Source organism: Schistocerca nitens, chromosome 2 (genome assembly GCF_023898315.1).
Source record: "Schistocerca nitens isolate TAMUIC-IGC-003100 chromosome 2, iqSchNite1.1, whole genome shotgun sequence".
In the NCBI taxonomy this organism is placed as follows: Eukaryota; Metazoa; Arthropoda; class Insecta; order Orthoptera; family Acrididae; genus Schistocerca; species Schistocerca nitens.
Window position 1 is genome coordinate 624,590,816 of NC_064615.1, and position 18,950 is coordinate 624,609,765.

Consider the following 18,950-nt stretch of genomic DNA (forward strand, 5'->3'; position numbering starts at 1 on the left):
GTGCATTAAAAGCAGAGAACCGTCATTGAGATTCTTTTGGCGATAAACCAGAGCATAGCAGATATTCATAGACGCTTGCACAATTGACTACGGGGGTCTGGGGGTGAATAAGATCACGGCGAGTCGCCGGCGAGATATCTGACAACATTGCAAGAAGGTTGCACAAACTAGCCCGATCTCCAGCGAGCCGGCTGGCCGCTTACAGCTGTGATCCCGCTGGAACGTGCTGTCACTGTCATCCGAGGTGATGGACGGTCCACAATGAAACACTTCGCTGCTCAACTGGACATCTCCGTTTGTAGTGGTGACACACTCGTCCACCAGTTGGGGTACTCAAAGTTGTGTTCCCGTTGCGTTCCCCGTCGCCTAGACCATGTAACTGCTTCCGCACTGAGAGGCTAATCGCAAATTTTTGTCAAACATCGTCGCAGGCGATGAAACATGGGTTCACCACCTGGAACCGGAGAGGAGTGGCAATCCTTGGAACGGCGCCAACAACGACTGCTCCAAAGAAAACGTTCAAAGCCGCACTCTTAGCCCTCAGCCGGTAAAGTCATGGCGGAGGTCTTCTGAGACTCTGAAGAAGTTATTCTGTTTTATGTTCTCCCTGACGGTGCAACGATCAACTCTGAAGTGTATAGCGCTATCCTCAGGAAATTGAAGTAACGACTTCGGTGTTTTCTTCGCCGCAAAAATGCAAACTAACTTCTCTTTTCTCGTAAAACAGTAAGGCCTCACAAAAGTCTACGCACCCGAGAGGAGCTCACAAAACTCCACTGAACTGTTCTGCCTCTTCCACCTTACAGCTGCCCCCAATGAAGGATGCACCTCGCAGGAAGAAGTACATTGATGATGGGGAGGGTATTGATTCAGCAAGACGTTGGATCCCGCGTCTGCCAGTAGAATGGTGCCAGTAGTGGTATCGTGCGGGCATACAGGTATTTCCAGGCCCTGGTGTAAGGCCGTCACAGTGAACGGAGATAACGTTCAGAAACAGTGTTTTGCAGCCGAAAGAATAGGAAATAATATGCTGTATTGGAACCCTGAATAAAACCAACTTGCTTTCAGGAAAAGTAGTGTTGCAGTTACTTATTGAATGCCATCGTACGTCAATTGAAAGGCACAATTAAAGTGTGGAGTGAGTAGACAACAGCTTCGCGTCGCGAGAATGAGTCAAAGGAAAGCATCAGGGCCCTGCTGGAGGCGAGAGAGTTGGGAGTGCCCGAATCACTTATTAAATGCATAATAGTACTAAGTCTCCGCACTGTCTTAGGAAGAGGTCTAAACTTTCCAAACGCTCCAGGCTGTCCGGAAACGGCCACCTTTAGACACAAGGAAGCTAGAAGTTCTTGACTGCGGTCAAACAATGCAGGCCACGCAAAATTCCGTGCGAATTAGCCTCTACTATTAATAAGCATTCAGAATTAGGTTGGTCATTCGTTAGAACAATTTTGCTTTAAGGAATAGCGAGGGAACGTTAACAGTGTCCAAAGCTCGCCCAAGACCGCCCACGGAAGAAAATGTTTGCATGTAGTTGTCGATGGTATAGTACAGGACTAGTAAGATGAGCTTTGCTTCTGTTAGATGACTATCAGTTTGATATTAGGAAATGTAAAGACCCAAGAAAGGCAGTTCCGAAGCTGCGCTTGATAATGGAAGGAACACACCGTCCCATGATTACGTCTCCAATACAGAATGCCCTAATACGGAAAAGATGTGCAATAAGCGCGAGGAGAACACAGGAGTGGATGATCTAGAAATAGCTCTGACCACTACGCGACTTAACTTCTGAGGTCATCAGTCGCCTAGAACTTAGAACTAATTAAAACTAACTAACCAAAGGACATCACACACATACATGCCCGAGGCAGGATTCGAACCTGCGACCGTAGCGGTCGCTCGACTCCAGACTGCAGGGCCTAGAACCGCACGGCCACTCCGGCCGGCTGATGATCTAGAACGAGGTGCTAGGATTAGAAAGTATATAAGCATGTAATTTTTTGTGATTCTTGAGTTTCTCCCGGCGTATTTGATAATCAAAATATACACGGGATATAAATCGAGCAAACGTATAGTTATGACGACCACGGGGGACAGAGCCATCACTCCGACATCATCTCAGACGCCGTCGCTATAGGTTCCACCGCGCGATCGTGGTGCGGGGCGCGGACAGCGAAGGGTGCGCGCCGCGGGCGGTGGGTATTTAAATCGGCCACCGCCGCGACCGAACCCAGTTCCCTCTGAGCAGCCATAGCGTACGGTTCTCCGTGCCGGCACGTTCACAGGAGCTCAGTCCGTCAGGTCACCTGATGATGGCGACATGTATGATCGCCGAAATATTGTGCCCGTTTGACACCGTAGACCGGCAGTACACCCGTGGATATTTTGATTATGTAGTTTTTTGTCCCTAGACGAAAAGACGGAAATAAAAGGAAGGTTTCAAAAATGGTTCAAATGGCTCTGAGCACTATGGGACTTAACATCTGAGGTCATCAGTCCCCTAGAACTTACAACTACTTAAACCTAACTAACCTACGTACATCACACACATCCATGCCCGACACAGGATTCGAACCTGCGACCGTAGCAGTCGCGCGGTTCCGGACTGAAGCGCCTAGAACCGCACGGCCACCACGGCCGGCGAAGGTTTCAGGAGTGAGATTAAAATTCAGGCGTTTGTAATTCACACTGAAATTCATTTAAGTAGCGACCTATTCCAGGTCTTTCTATCTTTACGTGTATCGTATTTACACAGGTAAGCCAAAACATTATGATGGCTGCCCACTGAGATGGTGAACGCCTTCTTTTGGTGTTGCGGGCACGTGACGCAGTAAGGAAAGAATGTAACCGAAAGAGGGACGAGTGGGCAGTAATTATAGTGAAGATACGAACTACAAACGTGGAAAATCCACTGATATAAGCATTTTTGGCTAGGGACATATTGTTGTGGCGCTGCGGTTGGAAACGAGAATCTCTGAAATGCGAAGGTGGTCGCCAGTTGGCGTACTACTGTCGTGAGCACCTGTGGAAAATGGTTGAAGCACAACGAGCAGGCCGTATGCTGTTGGACGACCACATCTCATCACAAAACGTAGAGGTCCCCCACTGTGTAATCCTGGATAGGCAGCGATCGGCGGCAGATCACAATGCTGGTGCCTCCACTAGTGTTCCGGAGCACACCGTTCAAAGGTCATGCTGCACCCAACGACATCGTCAGTTACGATTGCAGTGGGCACAGCTTCACTGAGTTTTCAACGTGGGTCAGTAGAAACGTGTGGCATTTCTTGTGACAGCAGGTCGATGGCGGGATCCTTACATGCCGTCATCCGGGCGAATGTCTGCACAAAACGTCCACCACGCCTAAGATGCAGGGCGGTGAGGGCAGAATTATGCTATGGGATATATTGAGTTGGGCTTCCATGGGATCTGTGGTAGTAGTAGAAGACTTCATGACAGCAGTGAACAACGTGAACGCTATTGCGGACCGCCTGCGTCGCTTCATGCTTGAAGTCTCCTCCTACGAAGGTGACATCTTCCAGCAGGACAACTGTGAGTGGTGCAACGTCAGAATAGTGCCACGGTGGTTTCAGGGGAATTATAGTGAACTCGCATTGGTCTCGCGGCCAGTAACTGTGCATGATCTGTACCCATTAGAACACATATCGGGCGCCAACTGCGTGCCCGTTACGCACCAACCTGTAAGTGGCGGGAACTCCTTGACCTGTGCGTCCACATTTGGTTCCACATACTTCAGGAATTCTATCAAGGATTACAGCACCCATGCCAAGCAGAATCTCTGTTGTACTGTGTTTTAAAAGTTGAACAACACGCTATTAAACAGCTGGTCTTAATGATTAGGCTCGTTGGTGTATAGTTAAAACATAGGTTACAAAATGGGTTCAAATGGGTCTGAGCACTGTGGGACTTAACTTCTGAGGTCATCAGTCCCCTCATAGGTTACATTATCGAACTTAACACTATAACAAGTTGTTACTGTATACTCCAAGGTAGTGAGAAAGATTTGACGATGACATTGTACAATCGGTAATCTATATCAGTCTGGGCGTATTCATGATTTTTTCTTGGCGTAATGGTTAGATCATGAGGGGTGGGAGGAGCTTTCTGTGTAAATTTTATGATATAAACTAGCTATACCCGGCGAACTTCGTTCCGCCTCTGAAAATCTTTGTATGTTATAGCTGAGCCGGCAAACGTTGTTTTGCCATATAAATTATCTTTAGTCTATAAGAATAATGCATACCGGTAACACAATGTATACCCGGTGAACTTCGTTCCGCCTCTGAAAATCTTAATATGTTATAGCTGACCTGACAAACGTTGTTTTTCCATATAAATTATCTCTAGCCTATAAGAATAATGTATACGTGTAACACAATGTATACGTGTAACACAATAGCCGTTGATGGCGGGAGCTCGTGACACAAACAATAATAATGGCGGAAAACTGTGTAGGGAGTGAGAAAAGGCTTAGGAGGAAGTCCGGCAATGTCGGCCACTATTAGTTCTAGCGGTTCTACGGTAGATCGCGCGGATTTAACAATTGCAGCCTATACACGGCTCGTCCATGAGCATACAAACATGTCGGCAGTTTCGTGTCGAAACGTGTTCGCCAGCATTATGAGTAAGGCCAAGTGCACACGCATCGATTTTTATCGTACGTAAAAATATTGTACGATTAAATTCTTTTAGAGGAACAAAGGAGAGCATAGGAACTTCTTTGTTCCACTAAAAGAATTCGATCGTACGATACATTTCCGTACGATAAAAATCGATGTGCGTACGCTAGGCCTAAATGTCAGTTTGGCGAATGACGCCTGCTACCTACTTAAACTTCTCGGTCTAGTTACGTCGATTCAAAGAGGGAAATTCGAATCGTTGCTTTTGGTACGTTTTCTTCAATTACCTATCTATCGAATAGTGGAAGACTATCACTAGTAGATACCTGGACCTGGCGGGGATAACTGATCAAGTGATAATTGATCAGTTATAGACCGGGGTTGAAAATTATCAAATCACTAAAATAGCTATTAATAATAGGGGCTCATGGTAGAAGGGTGAAAATTTAGGGTTGCGTGCATTTTGTAATGCTATATAATAAAAAATAAAAATAAAAAGTTCTGTCCAAAAAATAAGAAAAAATGTTTGGGGTGGACCACCCTTATCACTTATGGGTATGAAAAATAGATTACGACCGATTCTCAGACTTAAAGAATACACTTGTAAAATTTCATCAGAATCAATCGAGCCGTTTCGGAGGAGTAGCACGAGAATTTTATTTATAAGGATTTTGACACAGTTTTCACCATTTAATTTCAGCCCAAATATTTATCGATATTAAGAAAACACTCAACGCAGAGTACTTGCCACAATTACTATAACAAGTATTTAGCTGGCGTGGTAGTTTGGAACACTGCAATTCACAGAGCACAAAGCAATATCACTTAACCTATTTTCATTAACCGTCTGAAAGTAAGAATGTCCCCTCTGTTAAGCTGGGTGGGTGACTAGAATTTGGAACAGAGTCCTAATATGGGGGTAAAATTTTGATTTGCTTGTCTCTAATGCCGCCACCGCATTATCTGGTCTCGTACTTGTCTTTTCCATGGGGCATTTTTTTCCGACCTGAAAATTGTCCAGTTGAAAACCAAAGTTCTGGCTATATTAATTGATAAAATCTCACAGACTTCAGTGAACCTTCGTTACTCTGAATGGATTTAAACAAATTTTTATTGCTCCGAAAGCAGTCGTGGAACTGGTTTCTCAACTGATGCAAGAAAATTAAGGATACGTTCATTCTGTAATATCCGTGCTGTCAGGACTATTGTGTGGATATATCTTTGTGGACACAGGCCTCGTCACTGTGATTGCCACTCCGACTTTTTCTGCAAATTTCTGAATTTTTCGTCGCTATCCCGTACGATTTCTTCTATGACACTGGATACGCTGCTGGCAGATTCCATTGCTGCAACAAGATTACAGTTAATAGTTTGAAGTGCGCTGCAAAGAGAAGTGGTCAAGAAGAAGATGTTTTCTGATAGTACGAGAGAAACAATGAACTGCCTATGGCTGACTGCACGTAACAATTGGTTCGGTTTTAGAGCAGTTTCTATGTAAGCAAACAATTAAAATCGTTGAAGAGAATGTGCTATGAATAAAAACATTTGTTTGCGGCGCAGGCTTACCTTATGTTTGCAAATCCACCAAGTCTCGCACATTGCCAGATGTATGGAGTGTTTGGTCACTGGTACTAAATCTTTGATAGAGCAATTCAGAACGTCATTACGTTTAGCGGGTCTCCTAAAGACATTTACTGTGGATTGGACTGTCCGTGTGCTATCCTGAGAGCCTGTAGAGACCACGAATAAGGTAAGGATGTATTTAAAGTGTCGGCACCGTAATGTATATAAACAACGAGCTGTCATTCTTTTCTAATGAAAGCTTGTGCTCCCCTAAAACGATCACTCGTTGCCATTGCTCCGTCTCATCCACAAGAAATTCACGGTCAACGGATCGGTTTCAAACCGGATGATTCTTTCTTCGACAGCCCATGTCCTTTTATGGCTACAACAGGCATAAAAGTCAGGAAGTCTTTAAAGTCCATAGGCCTATTTTATTCCAAATCTGCATCACGAGCACAAGACGAACGTTGCTCAGTTCTTGCAATGCATGGTGTTTCGTCACTGAGAACGGCTAAGAACGTAAATAATGGTGAACTTTTCCGCTGTTCAATTACTACAAAACACATGTCTCCCATCTTCAAAAAAACTGTAAATGGATTCGACATATTTTTTATGAGACATTGTCTTTGCATGACCCGAAATATATTCAAAAACTTTTTCCCGTTAGTGAATAGCCTGTTATTAAAAGACCTCTTATTACTGTCCACCATTGCCGACACCATCTACAATGGCGTAACGTACGCGGTACTGGCCCCCCGCAAAAGTGAGATTTCGGGCCCAGTAAAATAAAATTTATAACCTGTCACTAAGTAACGTAACTTCAATTTCCGAGAGGTAGAAGTAGAAATGAAACAAAACAGAAATAAACGCGGGATTGTTCATTGACTATTTTCGAAGTATTAATAGTAATCATTAATACTAGGTCATTTTATTAAAAATTAAATACATTATAGTGACTGACAGTCAGTATCAGTAAGAATAGGCCTATATTTCTACCTGTTGACTTATGAATTTATAGAACCTGACGGTACTCCGGTTGATCTCTAGTGACAATGGACCATGTGGTTTGCTTTCTGTGATGCGAAGGCATTGATGACTTCACTATCAATGGATATAGCTGTCTCACTTTCGATACTGAGGATGTTGAGTTGACAAAGTGTGTCTTGGGTCGAAGAATTCCGATGGCGGTTCTTTTTAAGTCCAAGCTTCGAAAATGCACAGTCAGCCGAGTAAACAATGACAGGAATGGTTAGGAAAAATGCTGTTTTGTTTAGTCAGCTGCAGAGGTTAATGAGGATATGTCTTCTTTCAGAACATTTTTGAAACCTATAACCAGATCCGCGAATTTGCTATACACGTATTGTGATTTTCTTCTTTTGAAGCAAAATTTAGGTGTTTTAAGAAAATAATTGTGAGAAAATTGTTAACATTATGCATTCCCTCAAATATACTTTTTTAATTTGGATACAGTAATAGTCAAACAGCCATCAAAACAGCAGCTCTGAAATATATATTTTATCCACTCGTCTATTATACTGAGCCGGCCGGGGTGGCCGAGCGGTTCTAGGGGCTACAGTCTGGAACCGCGCGACTGCTACGGTCGCAAGTTCGAATCCTGCCTCGGGCATGGATGTGTGTGATGTCGTTAGGTTGGTTAGGTTTAAGTAGTGCTAAGTTCTAGGGGACTGATGACCTCAGCAGTTAAGTCTCATAGTGCTCAGAGCCATTTGAACCATTTATTATCCTGACACAATTTATCAAAATGTTTTTTTCGCTTTTTGAATTCTTTTAGGTTCAAGTTGTGGTGAAACGCCCCACTTCTCTGCCGAAGATGCAACTGATGACACTGCTTCATCAAAATTGTTTCGATAGTAAGATCAATTACCAGCTGCATTCTGAACAGGAGTATACGCTTTAGCAACCTTTACGTTTCCCGATTGCATAATTTGAGGTGCTAAATTAGTAAAATCTAAAATCTTTGACTGCATCACTATCTGAAAACAAATTTTTCTAATTGATTTTTCAAAATAACAGTTGTTCTCATTCTTCCCTTTTGTTGGATATCAACATTGCTTTTGACATAAGCATAAGGAAGGATTTTAACAGATTACTATCCCGAAGAACAATGTATCGCGCAAAGCTTTTTTAACGCACAAGAAGGTACAAAAGTTCTCATCTTTTAATACTACCACTGAAGGAAATATACAACTTTTATGATGTTCAAATGGCTCTGAGCACTATGGGACTTAACATCTGAGGTCATCAGTCCCCTAGACTTAGAGCTACTTAAACCTAACTAACCTAAGGACATCACACACATCCATGCCAGAGGCAGGATTCGAACCTGCGACCATAGCAGCAGCGCGGTTGCGGACTGACGCGCCTAGAACCGCACGGCCACCGCGGCCGGCTTTTATGCTGTGTCATAAAAAAATTTCACTTCTTGAATTGCACATGTATTATCCTTAAGTACTAGATTTAAATTATCCTTTTTACAATTCACATATCTTGCATTTCTTTGCCTTTGTTGAATTCTCCTACTAACACCTTTGCAGATGTTTGATGTATTGCCACAACGATCACAAACCTCTCCACCGCATTTTGTTAAAAAGTGTCCTTTTTCGTCTGTTGCAGTTATTATTTTCTTTTCTATTCCTAAACCAATTCAATCTTTTATTTCACAAAACCCTAGAAAGCTTGGGAAACTGTAACATACCTAAATATCTGAGTTAGTTGACCCCTTTTTGTAATGTTTTTCGTTGTATCTGTAAAAAAGTATGGGTTGGCTTTAATGTCATTAATAATTTCATTTTCAACGGCACGGGATAGGACATTTATTAACACTTGATGAATAGAAGGGCTAAGGTACTTTTGCGTATTTTTTGTTTCTTTATTACATCGCTTAATACCGGATCGTGCTATGCGGGAAGTTCGATAAATGCTAATTTCCTTCGTATGACCCCAAAAAGCTATATTATTGGAAACCAGCGTTAACTCCACATTCACAACACACTCAACGATATATTTTCATAAGTTCTCGCTTATCTCTAGCTTTTAATCCATACCCGCTTCAACTATATTTTTCTTACGACACACAACTAGTTTCATGTTGCATTATCTTTGGTTAGTCACCTCCCTTCCCAGATGACGACGACTTATCTCCTCTAAAGAGCTTAGAAGGTTCACAGTGCTCTGTTATTTTTAGATGAATAACACAATCATTCTCTCCAAATTCTTTGTCCTACGAATGTGAACTTTTCATAATATTTAGTGGAGAAGGACATGTTTTCCTGCTTAACACCTTTGGGGAATGGACCCGCCAGCTGATAATAGTTTTGTCTAACAAAGACCTTCGTAGTTTCGTAGTTTACATCTAATCGACAAACTGCCCGATCATTTGAACAGTCTGCTATATTAATATACCTAATTATATTTATGGCGATTTTGTGACAGTCTTATTTTTCGCTTTCACGATTGCTGTTGCCATTTATCAAAGCGCACTCATTTCTGTAAGCATTGAGCTAGCACTGAAACTAGGAATGGAAAACATTACTTATTATCACTAATTTGTGTTTCTTTCTAACACCATTTCTTTTATTTTTTATGCGCCAGTTAGGTGTTCGTACTTAATTTTAAAGAGTTCCATTTTCTGTGAAAGTGCACAGATAAATACGAAGAAAATGCTAAACTTTAAACTGTTGAAGTTTTCAAATTGCCACATCACTTAATGAAGCACGTATTATCAAATTCCCGTGTAGAGCGTTCTTCTTCTACTGGACTGGCTGTTGACTGGTCGTTACAGTAGCACAACAGCAATTTGATAATTGGTATTCTAGTCAAATAAAGGTGTGACAGATGTTAAATGTTTAGAGAAAATGTGCAAATGTCTCAGATACTAATACGATCTCATGTACACTACACACCAAGAAAGAATAATTTTCTACTTCAAAGTGACATTTTGATATACATTTTCACTGTTTTCATTGTTTTGTAATAATAAATACCCGCTGCTTCTTTGTGAGGATCGAGGAACGTGCTGCAAAAGAAGGGTTACGAGAGACGACAAGGACAATCATCTCAGCTCAGCGTCGACCGACTGTACGAAACTGTTCTGATCTGAGCATTTCTTTGCAGATTGGCATTTGACTTGACTGTCTTGTACACAGTTCTGTATTTGTGTTTATAAATACTTTAATTTTTTATATGCACCGCTCGTCCGCAGTTCGTGGTCTGGCGGTAGCGTTTTCGCCTCCCGGGTTCGAGTCCCGGCGGGGTTAGGGATTTTTAGCTGACCCGAGATGACTGGTTTTGTGTCGTCTTCATCATCACAATTCATTCCCGTTACGGTCGGAGGAAGGCAACGGCAAATCACCTCCATTAAAGACATTGCCTAGTACGGCTGTGCGGGTCTCCCGCATCGTCCCCCTATGCTCTGTCAAAAAGCATGGGACTTCATTCCCATATACGCTTTTAACCTTAATGATAGTAACAATAATATTTTATTTATTTTTCTGAGGACTCCTTAAGTACCGCGCTCACTGTATTGAAACTCCTGCCGGCCCTAATGTTACGGCCCTGACTGGTTTACGAAGAGCGCAACATTTGCAAAATTCTGCTCTATGTTCAGAACATACAAACGAAGAGTACCCGAGGAGCAACTGTTTTTGGAAACTAAAGTTTCTGTTGGAAAATGCCAGAAATACAGTATTCAGGTGACACACATGGGAATTTCAACAGTTGTGGTTTACAGACGTCATCAACATGAATGTCACTGGATATTCTTCAATAATGCAAAGCGCTTTATTAACAACTGACGGGAATTTCAATTAATTTTGATGTGTTTTCAATTAGGTCAGGACGTTCTTCTTTGAGGTAACAACATTGAACTTCAGGCATTAAACACGGTGCTCACATTCAAAACTTTAAGTTCCAACCCTTGTCAAAATACGACACACATGCCATTGAGAGTACTGAGTGTGGTGTAGCAATATGCATGTAGGAGACTGCATGATTCGCCTTAGTGGCCCAGAGCCCTACAGACTGCGGAGCCATACTGTGGATTTGGCATCTGTCGTCTCTGCACTCGCACCTTGCAAGCCGAGTCATGTTTTTCAGATCCTTTCCAATCACACACTAACCTGGGAAGTACATGTCCTGACACATTAATGTGACCACCGTTTACGTTCGACGTCATTGTGGATAACTACTTACAGACGGCAAGTGGGTTCACTAGCAGTGGAAGGTACACAACATGTGTCGGGAAGATACAGAAAACAGTGCAGTCGTTGTCGTAATACGGAAAAGGAAGTGTTTTTCTGACCTACAGAAGGGAATCTTAATTGGCTTTCAGGCCAAGGAAGGATGGAAGAATTTCCGAAACAGCTGAGACTATAAAATTTTCACGTGCCGACGTGGTTAAACTATAACGTGCATGACAAAGCTGGCAATCCAAAACTGGAGGCGAAGCCGTGTGGTGCACCAGGGGCTATAGATGACAGAGGAGAGCGATAGCTGCGGAGATGTGTAGGGCGAATAGACGTGCAACTGTTGAGCAGCTGATCATTCAGATGAACCAAGATCGTTCAGTGAACGTTGCTGTGTGTGGCCCTCCGCAGGAAGCCCCTGATGGTCCATGCACGCATGTTGACTGCTGCTCATTGGAAACAAAGGCTGCAGTTTACGTGCCAGTACCGCACTGAGTGGTGGCAGGTGACTTTCTCGGATGAGGCGCGTACGGAATAAAACGTCTGAAAGCAAAGACCCTGCGACAGTTACGGTCTGGGGAATGTTTTCGTTGCAGTCCCTGGGTGATCTTATCATTCTAGAAGGCACAATGGATCAACGCAAGTACGAATCTGTCCTTGGACGCCATCTCCACCGCTAAATGAAATTTGTTTTTCCTCGACACGATGGCATCTATCAGCAGGAAAAAGCAACCTGTCACACACCTCGAATTGTACGTGTGTGGTTCGCAGACCACCAGTAAGAGTTTACCGTACTCCCTTGGCCAAGAAACTCCCCGGATTTAACCCACTAGAGAATATATCGGACCACCTCTATTGGGCTGTTCGTACCATTGATTCTCAGCGGCCGGCCTCTGTAGCCGAGCGTTTCTAGGCGCTCCAGTCTGGAACCGCGCGACCGCTACGGTCGCAGGTTCGAATCCTGGCTCGGGCGTGGATATGTGTGATGTCCTTAGGTTGGTTAGGTTTAAGTAGTTCTAAGTTCTAGGGGACTGATGACCTCAGATGTTAAGTCCTATAGTGCTCAGAGCCATTTGAACCATTTGATTCTCAGCGGAGCAACCTAGCGCAACTGACCACGACACTGCAGTCGATATGACTCCTCATCCGTGTCGGAAAATTGCAGAACCTCATTGGTTCTGTTCTTGCACGTCCTCACCAGTCCGTGCTGCAAAAGGTGATTTTTCACGCTTTTGACAGGTGATCACATTAATGTAACTGGATAGCGTAACAAAATCATTTTTGTGTTTGCTGTCTTTATTCCTTACTTGCTTCTACACTTTTGGAGATGTGGTAACGCAGTGCACATAAAAATTGCGTAGACATACCAAACCTCCAAAAATAGTAAAGTCGTTTCCCATATACCAATCAGTATGCAACTTTATGTAGTCTTTCAGAATAACAACTGTTAACTTCCGTATGCATTTCTGTTTTACACCTGAGATATTCAGAATTACCTACGTAAAATTACCTAAAAGTTTTCTAGCATTTGCCGGCCGGAGTGGCCGAGCGGTTCTAGGTGCTACAGTCTGGAACCGCGCGACCGCTACAGTCGCAGGTTCGAATCCTGCCTCGAGCTTGGATGTGTGTTATATCCTTAGGTTAGTTAGGTTTATGTAGTTCTACTTTCTAGGGGACTGATGACCTCAGATACTAAGTCCCACAGTGCTCAGAGATATTTGAACCATTTCGTAGCTTTCCATTAAAAGCAGCATCGTGACCAATTAACATGTGTTTTGTGCATTCATCAGAAGATGTTTCAAACTACACATCTTGCCGATAGATTGTTAATTAAATAGTATTTTCTTCCTGACAGTAAAGATATGTATTTTTTTGAATTTTCAAACCATTATTATTTTCTGTAGTTGTTTGACATTATTAGGTTCATTTAATCTGCTGTCAGAGTGAGTGAGGGGTGAATAGAGCATTCATGTTATTGTGAGACTTGGTACTTGTCAGTGATGAACGATGTATGGGCGTGTGCATCACACAATGTAATCGTCAGTGTATCACATAACAGGCATGAAATGGTTGTTGTAATTCAGTCAGTCCACGGATTCTAGAAACGAAATTTTCTGTCCTTAAGGAAAGGCGTGATTTACTGAGTTTATTGGTTTTCGAAAAATACAAAAAAATTGTAAATAATTAAATGGTATTCTGAGTTGGGTTTTGGGAAGGAAGCAAATTCTACGCTGTCCGTGAAAAGTTATGAAGCTGATTGGCTACATTATATTCCAGCCATAAAGAATAGGGAACCATCGTGTGTTCTGGAAGTAGGAGAGATTTGTTCTCGTTCATCTCGAGGTGTCGTGATTGACATTTAGTAGCGAGAGGACATACTGTTTAGTGTAGTAATAATTTTGTGAAAATGTTGTAATTCGTTTAGTCCAGACAATTATTGTTTCAGAAACTTTATAGGTCTGTTGTATATGACGCTTCTGGAAGTTTCGGGATTTGTTGACAAAATTATGACGTGTGTGCTGGTGAACTCCATGTAGCAATCAGATTACTGAATATTAGTGAAGAGTGTAGTACATTGTGACCATACTAACCTGAGAACTATCATGTAAAGTTTCTAATTTTTTACTGACCGGTAAAGTAGCGACTTACTGGACAGTAGGTTTCGTGTTCTGTCTTAGGGAGAGAATGTTCATTGTGAATTAAGGGAGTAATTCAAACTACGTGCAAGTCTATACTTTTACGCCAGGAATTCATTGTAAAGGCGGACTTGGTAGAAGCATTTGTATTACTAAAGAGAGCATATACACTGCCTGACAAGAAATGTGGAACACAAAGAAGGAGAAAAAATGAGACCTCGCGTATTGAGACGGCATGTGACGTTATGTGGGTGATTACAATCGCAGAACCGCGATTCATCGCTGAACACAGTATGACGCCATTCATCAGCAGTGCCGGCCTTAGTGACCGAGCGGTTCTAGGCGCTTCAGACTGGAAACGCGATGCTTCTACGGTCGCAGGTTCGAGTCCTGCCTCGGCCATCGATGTGTGTGATGTCCTTAGGTTAGTTAGGTTTAAATAGTTTTCAGTCTAGGGGACTGATGACCTCATCTGTCAAGTCCCATAGTGCTTACAGCTATTTGAACCATTCGTCAACAGTTAATTCTTCCCCGCCGCGGCAACACTCTAGACGCAACAGTCCGTATTGTATTGTCAATGGCAGTGTGCGAAGGAGAAAGTGTTGCCTTAGTCCGGTTACCCCTAGTCTCCGACCAACTATACGGGCTGACAGGAAATGTTACATGGAGTTCTCGGGATTTGAGCGCCGATGTGAAGGGATTAGGATGTGCCTCGTACACAATACGACGATCCTCCATAGCGGTACTCTGACGTGCTCGAGCGGAACCTTGGCGGCGATTGTGTCTAATCTCAGGTCCCCATATATCCCTCCACCGGGCTACTGACACAGCCGAACGCCCACAAATCTGGATACTGCACGATCCCCCCACACAGTCTGCTGTATGATAAATCTTTATTTGTGATCCAACTACTTTCACGGCGTTAGAGCCACAGTTTCAGGAGTCCAGTTGTATTTAAATAAGAGTAAAAACAAATAAAGGTGCTGTTTCGGTTACAACGTAGTTGTACTACACACGGAACTACGTAGGAAAAACTATGTACTCACATTTATAATGTATTCCAAATGATAAGCAGTAGATACTTTTTTCTCAAGACGTCGGTAGCCCATTTTAAAATAGAGCAGAATGAATGGAACATCACTCAGAGAAAGAAAGTATAATAAGAATAAAGTGGTGAACCAAATGGATGTCAGAGATAAAACAAATGATGTGTATAGGTGGTGAAATCTACATTCACACTGGCAAGGTAAAATAAATCTCAAAGCAGAGCTTACATGATTGTACGATAAGTCAACTTCAGATAAAACGCTGCACACAAAATAGACCGTCATCGAAATAAAACGGATGGAGAAAGCAAAGCACAAAATCTTAAACAGACATAGCTAAGGCCTAACATCGTCGTGACAACATGAAGTCCGCAGTGCCAGCCTAGACGAACTGAGCTGAACCGACACCGGCGCTGATAAGGAAAACGGACGCAAGCGCGTAAGAAACCATGCGAAGGAAGGCGACAAGGGAATAGAACCTTAAACAGTGCCAGAGAGAGTTAGGTAGCATATTTACAATTACCTTTACACGTTAAAAGTAGAAGAAACTCTAATACAATTGTTATTTTATTTTGTTTTTAAAACAAGAGGACAACCACGCATAGTTGGATAATATAAAATAAATGGAATTACTTAGAACTTTAACAATAAACTCCTTTATAAATCGCCAATACAAAAACATTGATGTTCAAATCTCACAGTGGTTAACAACAGTAGAGGTTAGGCACGGAAAAACGGAGTAGAGAAACATCGCTTCAGGAACGACTATGAAATAGCCGCGTGTAAAACTGGTTTAAATTAGTGAGTAGACCTATATTGTACGTTGTTCTGTTTAAGCAGTAGAAGTTTGATAAACTATTGCAATGAAGCAACTTTAGTTGTCCAATGAGGGTATAAATTGGGAGATGCTTTATGCACCTTAATTTTTCGATCTCTTCGAGAATGTTGAGATTATGTTCCTTTCTTACCCGATGAGCAGTTTTTAAATTATTTTGCAAATTTGTAATGGTGTGTCCCTCCTCAAGCCGAAGGTTACTTCAAGCTGCGCTTAGCTACATTTAGGTTTTCTTCAAATATCGCTCAGAAGCTTCTGCCTGTATGTCCAAGGGACATAATCTGCCCGTCTTCCTTATCAGCGCTGGCGCCGATTGAGCTCAGTTAGTCTAGGCGGTCACTGCGGACCCCATGTTGTCGCTACGATGCCAAGCCTTACGTATTTATGTATAGCAAATTATGTTTTCCTTTCTCCAGCCCTTTTATTTGAATGGCGGACTATTTTGTATGCAGTGTTTTATCTGAACTTGACTTATCGTACATCATAAAAGCTCTGCTTTGAGATTTATTTTACCTTGCCAGTGTAACGTAGCTTTCACCACCTACACATATCATTTTTTATATCTTTGACATCCATTTGATTTACCACTTTATTCTTATTCTGCTTTTCCTGTATATAGCTGATGTTCCGTACATTAAGCTCGATTTTAAATTGGGCTACCGACGTCTTGGGACAAACTATGTTGGCTCATTTACTGCTTTTCGTTTGGAATAAATTATAAATGTGAGTACATAATTTTTCTTACGTTCATCACGGTCTGTCAGACAAACATAGCGCTGTCTCACATGAGTACGCACACATGCGCTCACTGTGGTACGTTGGAAAAATTTACTCTTTACGGCCTGATAACTACACTAATTATGACCAATACTAAAGTAAGCTGGTGCATATTCGAACGGTCACAGAGAATTGCAACTCTAAACGTTTTCATAGCCCCCGATGGTGTGTACTCGTAAAAGTATGAAGTTACATTGACATTAGACCATGTCTTCTGAGTGTTTCAGTCCTTTTTTTCAGGCTGTGTAGCATAGAAAATTTAACGAAGAACTTATTTAGTAGCTTCCGTCAGTCCTGACAGAACAATATATGTTGCCTTTGTTTTAAACAGCTTCTCCGAGTTCAGGACAGGCCGTGGTTCTTGTGATTTCATTTATGTAAGAGAGTAAATTCCAGGAAAATAATGACCTTGCACGATCTCTTGTGTACCACGGAAGATAGGATTTTGGAAACGTAGATCAGTAGGGAGAGCTCATTCCCACTGATCAGCTACTGTCGTCAGACAACGCGACCTCCTCTTTTGCATTAGGAACGCGTTAGGAGTTGTGCCTGATACGGGAAGTGTGAGAACACAAAGGAACCAGGCATTCACTGTGCCGATACCACGCGCAGGTCAACGCTAACGCCTGCTCTAATGGGAAATCTAACTCTTACTCACAATATTTCAGGGCATCGGTTTGAATCCTCAAACCTGCTCTCCTTTGTGCGTACGCCATGCGTTTCGGTGCTGACATGTGTGCGAGTTGCGAAACAATTTCTTCTGGTTGTAGGTGACCCGTATATAAATCAGATCTATTTATTTACGTACGATATGAAACAAAATCCGTTTCACTTTGGCATCTATTTCACCTCTTTCGCCATCTCTTGAACATAATAATGTAGTAATTGAAACATCGCAAGTAGCTGCCCCCCCCCCCCTCTCAACCCCGAACATGGAACTGAGAAAAGTGAACTCGTAGAACAAACGACAGTGGAGTTCAGAAAATTCTTATCTTAGGTATGCGAACGACATAGCACAATATTGCGGTAACGGAAATTTTTTTCTATCAGCAGTTTACACTATGTAACGTGGAATGGTCGTTATATGTGACGAAAGGGTGACACGGCAGCATAAACGATGGGGCAGGGGATATTGTGTTGCAAGCAGAGAAGCAGTAACACCAGAACGGGTAGGTTAGGAGAGCTTAGTGACTTCGAACGTACAGCAGTCATTGGGGATCATCTAAGTAAAGGATCCAAAAGGATCATTTTAGCCCTTCGCAGTTGCACAAATCGACTGTTGGTAATGTGACTAAATGGGAAAGCGAACGAACAACCACAGGTAAATCAAGACCAAACAGACCTCGTGTACTGACTCATCGCGACCTTGGAGCACGATCAAGGACGGCTACAAAATACCATGAAATCAGTGGAAGGAATCACTTCTGAGTTTCAAATTGCTACCAGCAGCGCAGCTAGCTGAATAACTGTATGAAGTTCAAAAGAGTGGGGTGCAGCTGTAGAGGAGCTCCTTACAAGACGCACATTTCTCTGGGCAACGCTAAGTGGTGCTTGACATGGTGTTAAGAGAGACATTACTGGGCAGTTGATTACTGGAAACAGTGATTTTTGAGTGATGAATCACATTATACTGTGTGGCAATGAAATAGACTGTTAATATTTTGCGAATATCTGGAAAAAGTTACTTGCTATCATGTATAGTGCTAACACTTAACGGAAAAGATGATGTTACGTTCCTGGGGTTTGTTATCTTGGTTACGTTGTTGTCGCCTCATTGGGATTAAGCTTAAGCAAATACTAAATGCAGAAGGATATGAACACAGTGTGCTGTCTAAAATAGTGGACTGTTCGAGACGACGATTGTATGTATCAGCAGATGAAGCAGCATGAGTGAGTCAGTGGCTTGTGGACAATAATATTCCTCAAACGAACTCACTTGCGCAGAGCTCTTACTCAATTACAACGTTGATTCGCTCGAGAATCCAGCGTCCACCGTCACTATTATCTTTGGTTTCGTCTCTTGAAGAAGAATTGGTTCTGTTCCTCCACAGATATTCCGACACCTCGTTCAATTGTTCCCGGAAAGGGGTAGAAAAACCCCAATATTAATCATTAACAGGTTTCCTGATACTTTCGACCATATAATGTATATTCCCCAGGAATGAAATTAGAAACAGGTGCTATGAGTCTAAATAGAATGAATGAAAGGTAATTGTTAGTCAGAAGGAAATAGTCCCCAAAGAATCTGACTT